Here is a 6,353-nt window from a genome sequence, read left to right on the forward strand (position 1 = left end):
AGGGGGGGATATCATTAAATATGGGTGGGGAGGAGAGGGGAGGGAGAGAGGAGAGGAGAGAGGGGAGAGGGCACACGTAGGTTATTAGATGGGGCAGGGTGTTATGGCTGGGAGCTCAAGGAAGGTGGCGAGGGGTAGGCACCAGACCGGAGGCGAAGGAGGGAGCCGAAGGGGCTGGGGGAGGGGGAGGGGACTGCAAAAATGAAACCTGGAATTAACGGCACTTTTTGGGATGTGAGTGTTAGAGGATTTTTTCCCCTTGGTGAATATAATGTATTTTACTTGACAGCCGATGCTGAGATTAAGACAGTGCAAACTTGAGTTGGAAATTATAGTGTTATAGAGATAAATTTGGTCATTAAGTCTCCATGGAACAAAAAACTAATAAGATTATCCCATTACCAGGCAAGATGCAGTTTCCTCCACCTTCTTCCGCGAAACTGAGACAAATAATCCAAAAATTAAATCTGCATCTGAAATGCCTCTTTTTCTGTACGTTTTTTCTCCACATGAGAGGCAGAGTGGAAACGAGAGAAAGAGAGAGAAAGAGAGAGAGAGAGAGAGAGAGAGAGAGAGAGAGAGAGAGAGAGAGAGAGAGAGAGAGAGAGAGAAAAGAGAGAGGAGAGAGAGAGAGAGAAAAGAGAGAAGAGAGAGGGAGAAGGAGAGAGAGAGGGAGAGAGAGAAGGAGAGAGAGAGAGAGAGAGAGAGAGAGAGAGAGAGAGAGAGAGAGAGAGAGAGAGAGAGAGAGAGAAACAGAGACAGACAAACAGACAGACAGACATAAACAGAGACAGACAAACACACAGACAGATAGACAGAAACAGACAGACAGACAACCAAAACGAGAGAGAGAGGCAAAAAAGAAAAAGAGAAGACTGAGAGGGAAGGTGGGTGTGGGATTATCTTAACCAACAGAAGGCGTACGTAGTTACTAGAACTTGTTAGCACTCTGAAGTACCCTGGTCTAGAAAGGTCAGGAGTGATGTCACAAGGTCATACTCCTTCTCTCCTTGTCACACTCCTCCTTCCCTCCATCTCACACTCCTCTTTCCCTCTTTCTTTCCTTCCCTCCTCCCTCCTTCCCTTATTCTTACACTCCTCCTCCCCTCCTTTCCTCCTTCTCACCTCCCTTCCCTCCTTCCCTCCCTCCTTCCTCCCCATCTTTCAAGGAGTCACTACTGGCTTGTCGAGTACCTTTCAGCCACTTGTTTAATAACCAGTATAGATTCACATAGTTCGGCGATCGACCTTGGCGTAGAACCACGTTCAGGCTTTGTAGAACCAAGTAGTATAGTGAGTTTGGATAATCTCGCTGTTATAACTGCCTTCTTCTGTTTCATTAAAGAACTGATGTTAAAGATATATAAAGATATAAAATTAGTTGTCATCTGGTTTAGAACACGTGTATAACACAAGGGTACATTATTTATTTTCAGCCGGTTTGGAACACGTGTATGAGAGGTTACTGAAACGTATCCGGTTTTGCGCAATCGTAAAAAAAAAGAAAAAAAAAGGGTTTAAATATGGGATAAAAAGAACGTTGAATCATGATATACATACACTGTAGACATACAGTCCACAACAATAGAAAACAATACACCTCTCACCACCCCCCACTTACCCCCATCTACTGTATGTCGCGTACAACAGTTAAGGTTAAGCCGACACAACGATCAATATGATACCCCCCAAGCTAGGCTCCCCCTCCTCGTTCCCCCTCCCTCTCCCCTCGCCTTCACTCCCTCTCCCCTCCCCCCCTTCTCTCCCTCCCGCACGGATCCCACTAACCTCCCCCACCCCTCCATCACTACCCCATGATACAGAGGCCAGGTGAAGTGATATACAGCGGCAGGTCACAATGTACTCTACACCTAACACAGGCGGAAGAGGCGAGGGAAGGGAGGGGAGGGGAGGGAGAAAGGAAAGGGGAAGGGGAAGGGGAAGTGGAAGGAGGAGGAGAAGGACGAAGAGGACGAGGAAGAGGAGGAGGAGAAGGAGGAGGGGAGGAGGGAAGAGGGAAGGATGTAGGGGAAAGTGAATCCTGGTTTCAAAACGAGGATCATATATACTATAAATACAAGGTTTATATATATTATATATTATATATATAGTTTTTTTTTATATATATATATATATATATATATATATATATAAGTAAAGTAATTCTGAAAACATTCCACGCGACGTTTTATCACACCGACGTTTATATCATTGAAACATTTTTACAAGGAGGATGATTATTTTTTTTATTCGTTTCCTGCAATCGCTTTTGAACATGTTCCGGCCGACCAAAGGCTACTTCAAAGGCCGCAATTATGAACACTGAACAAGCTGCTCCTGAGGGTCGCGGCCTGCAGGAAGCTGCATCATGAACGGGGATTAGGATGTGATGCAGAGCCGAGCCGACCAATCACGACAGGCCAGCGGAGTGACGTCATACAGATACAGTGGGAAGTCCCCGCTGATTGGCCGACAGTGCGGGCGCCGTGCCAGATGTAAGGCAGGTGTGCAGCGCCCACCAACGGCCGCCCATTCAGACACATGTGGTGGAAACGTGCTGCCAACAGTAGGCGTTCGTTACGTGTGTTGAACAAGTGTTAATAACGTAGCCACTCCGCTCGTTGTAGAAAATGGGAAATCGATCCTTTCCCATTTCTTTTTCTAGCGCTGATATTATTGTCGAACTTCCTAAATTGAGCGGATGAGAGGAGACTGATTTTAGTGATTATGTAAACACAATATATAAACATCACACCACGCTTTCAACATGGCATCTCGTCAACACAGAAAGAGAGGAGGGAGGGAGGGGGTCCATGCATAGGGTAAGGAGTGGGGGTCTATCCGATAGAAGAAGGGGGAGGAGGGGGGTCCATACACATGGAAAGGGATGGAGATAGATAGAAGAAAGAGAGGAGGGGGTCCACCACAGGGGAAGGGGAGGGGATCTATCCAGTAGAGGGGGAGGGGGGTCCATACACATGGAAAGGAGTGGGAGGTCCGATCAGAAGGAGAGGGGAGGGAGTGGGAACAGTGTGCCATCCTGCCGATACCACGCGCGAGCAGCTGGGCGTTGGACAGCGTTTCCGTACCAGTGAATTGGCGGGAATTTTAATCATTTATTATCCAACCCGTTTATCCTGGCGGGGATAAATAGATGCTGTTTGGATGCTTCGGCTGTTAATGGCGTGTCGGCCCGTACATGTCGCGTGTGTGTGTGTGTGTGTGTGTGTGTGTGTGTGTGTGTGTGTGTGTGTGTGTGTGTGTGTGTGTGTGTGTGTGTGTGTGTGTGTGTGTGTGAGTATGTTTGCGTGTACATGTGCCCATATATCTATATATACGTATGTATTCATTCGTAGATATGTTTATGCAAATGCCATATGTCCGTAAGTATGTATGTATGTGAATGTACGTTCATATGGCCACGTTTTCACGTTTATACGTATACTCGAATGTTCGTGCGTTCGCGTGCGTGTTGTCACGGCGGGGAATCTGAGCGTGTGTGTTTGCGGACCTCGTTGTTCTCGAAGCTTCTGACCTCTGACCTCCTTTGCCTCTTTCTCTTTCTTCCCTCGCCCTGTTCATCTCATCAATTCTTGCCTCGGCTGTCGTCTGTCTCGGATTCTCTCTTTCTCTCCCTCTCTGCTTCTCTCTCTCTCTCTCTCTCTCTCTCTTCTCTCTCTCTCTCTCTCTCTCTCTCTCTCTCTCTCTCTCTCTCTCTCTCTCTCTCTCGCTTTCTTTCTGTTTATCTGTGCTTCACCTTGTCCCCCTTTCCATTATCTTAACATCTCCCTCTCTTTATTTTATCTTACTCACTCACTCTTTCTTTCTCTTCTCTATTTGATTCTCTTGTCTCTCTATTTATTATCTTTTCTCTCTATACATTAATTGTATTCCCTGTTCTGTCTCTGTTAAATAATTTTTTTTTCTATCTATTTAATATACCCTCTGTTCTCTTCTAAACTATTTTCTAATCTCTCTCTCTCTGTTTGTGTCTCTGTCTGTCTGTCTGTCTGTCTGTCTGTCTGTCTGTCTCTCTGTCTCTCTCTCTCTCTCCTCTCTCTCTCTCTCTCTCTCTCTCTCTCTCTCTCTCTCTCTCTCTCTCATTCACCATTCACACGCATCTCTCTCCCTCTCATCCTTCCTAAATGTTTCCCGTTCTCTCTCTCTCCCACCTTTTCTCCTCTCCCTCTCCTTCCCTTTCATTCCGACCGCTCGCTCGTTTTTTTTCCCACGCACCTTATTCACTCAGTTAATTTTTTTCCTTTCCCCCCCCTCCCCTTTCTTCCTTCTCTTTCATTCATAGATGACGGTGTTCTCTCCTCTTCTCCTTTTTCTCTGAATTATTTTCGATTCTTCTGTCTCACTTTTCCTTTTATATATATGTATTTTTCTTTGGTCCTCTCTTTTCTTTCGTTTCCTTCCAGTTCTATTTCTTCCCTTCCTTATTCTTCTCTCTCTTTCCTTTTCATCTCATTTCTCTTTTTTCCTTTTCCTCTCCCTTCGCTTCTCTTCCTTTCTTCTCTCTTCTCTCTTTTTCTTTCTTCTCCCTTCTCTCTTTTCCTTTCCCCTCGCTTCTCTTCTCTTCCTTTCTGTTCGTTTTTTTCTGTCTTCTCCTCTCGTATCATTGCTTCTCTTCTCTCTCTTCTTTTCCTCTACATATTCTCTCTCACTCCTTTCTACTCCTCGCCTCCCTTCCTCCCCTTCTCCTGTCCCCTTCTCCTCGCCCCATTCCTCACCTTTCCTCGCTTCCCTTCCTCCCCGCTCCTCACTCCCCTTCCTCCCCTTCTCCTCGCTCCCCTTCCTCCCCTTCTCCTCACTCCCCTTCCTCCCCTTCTCATCGCTCCACTCTCCTCCCCTTCTCCTCGCTCCCTTCCTGCCCCCTTCTCCTCGCTCCCTTCCTCCCCTTCTCCTCGCTCCCTTCCTCCCCTTCTCCTCGCCTCCCTTCCTCCCCTTCTCCTCGCTTCCCTTCCTCCCCTTCTCCTCGCTTCCCTTCCTCCCCTTCTCCTCGCTTCCCTTCCTCCCCTTCTCCTCGCTTCCCTTCCTCCCCTTCTCCTCGCTCCCTTCCTCCCCTTCTCCCGCCTCCTCCTCACCTTCTCCTCGCTTCCCTTCCTCCCCTTCTCCTCGCTCCCTTCCTCCCCTTCTCCTCGCCTCCCTTCCTCCCCTTCTCCTCGCTTCCCTTCCTCCCATTCTCCTCGCCTCCCTTCCCCCCTTCTCCTCCTCGCTTCCCTTCCTCACCTTCTCTCGGCCCCTTCATCCCCTTTCCTCGCCTCCCTTCGTCCCCTTCTCCTCGCTCCCCTTCCTCCCCTTTCTCATCGTTCCCTTCTCCCCTTCCTCGCTTCCTTCCTCCCCTTCTCCTCGCCTCCCTTCCTCCCCTTCTCCCTCCCTGCTCCCCTGCTCCTCTCTTCCCTCCTCCCCTTCTCTCCTTCCTCCCCTTCTCCTCGCTCCCCTTCCTCCCCGTTTCCTCGCTTCCCTTCCTCCCCTCTCTCGCCTCCCTTCCTCCCCTTCTCCTCGTATCCCTTCCTCCCCTTCTCCTCGCTTCCCTTCTACCCCTTTCTCCTCGCCTCCCTTCCTCCCCCTTCTCAACTCCGCCTCCCTTCTACCTTCTCCCTCGATTCCCTCCTCCCCCTTCTCCTCGCCTCCCCTTCCTCCCTTCTCCCGCCTACCCTTCTCCCCTTCTCTCGCTCCCCTTCTCCCCCCTTCTCCTCGCTCCCTTCCCCCCCCTTCTCCTCGCCTCCCTTCCTCGCGTTCTCCTGGCTCCCCTTCCTTCCCCTTCTCCCCCCGCCATCGCTTCCCTTCCTCCCCTTCTCCTCGCTCCCCTTCCTCCCCTTCTCCTCGCTCCCCTTCTCCCCTTCTCCCTCGCTCCCCTTCCTTCCCCCTTCTCCTCGCCTCCTTCCTCCCCGTCTCTCGCTCCCCTTCCGCCCACTTTTCTCCTCGCCTCCCTTCCTCCCCTTCTCCTCGCCTCCCTTCCTCCCCTTCTCCTCGCTTCCCTTCCTCCCCTTCTCCTCGCTTCCCTTCCTCCCCTTCTCTCGCTCCCTTCCCCTTTCCTTCCCTTCCCCCTTCTCCTCGTTTCCCCCTTCCCTCCCCTTCTCCTCGTTTCCCCCTCCCTTCTCCTCGCTTCCCTTCCTCCCCTTCTCCTCGCCTCCCCTTCCTCTCCTTCTCCCTCCCCTTCCTCCCTTCCTCGCTTCCCCTCTCCCCTTCTCCTCGCTTCCCTTCCTCCCCTTCTCCTCGCTCCCTTCTCCCCTTTCCTCCCCTCCCTTCTCCCTTTCCTGTTTCCCTCCCCCTTCCCCTTTCCCCCCTTTCCCCTTCCCCTCGCTCCCCTTCCCTCCCCTCCCTCCCCCTTCCTCCCCTTCTCT

The 6,353-nt window shown here is 50.5% G+C and overlaps 1 protein-coding gene across 1 annotated transcript in view; it reads right to left on the reverse strand.

Annotated features, from left to right (window-relative positions):
* The window catches only part of LOC119580375 (fibrous sheath CABYR-binding protein-like), a 106,687-nt gene that overhangs the window by 47,027 nt on the left and 53,307 nt on the right, over positions 1-6,353 (reverse strand). The window lies entirely within an intron of this gene.

The sequence above is a fragment of the Penaeus monodon genome, chromosome 13, assembly GCF_015228065.2.
Source record: "Penaeus monodon isolate SGIC_2016 chromosome 13, NSTDA_Pmon_1, whole genome shotgun sequence".
Lineage (NCBI taxonomy): Eukaryota > Metazoa > Arthropoda > Malacostraca > Decapoda > Penaeidae > Penaeus > Penaeus monodon.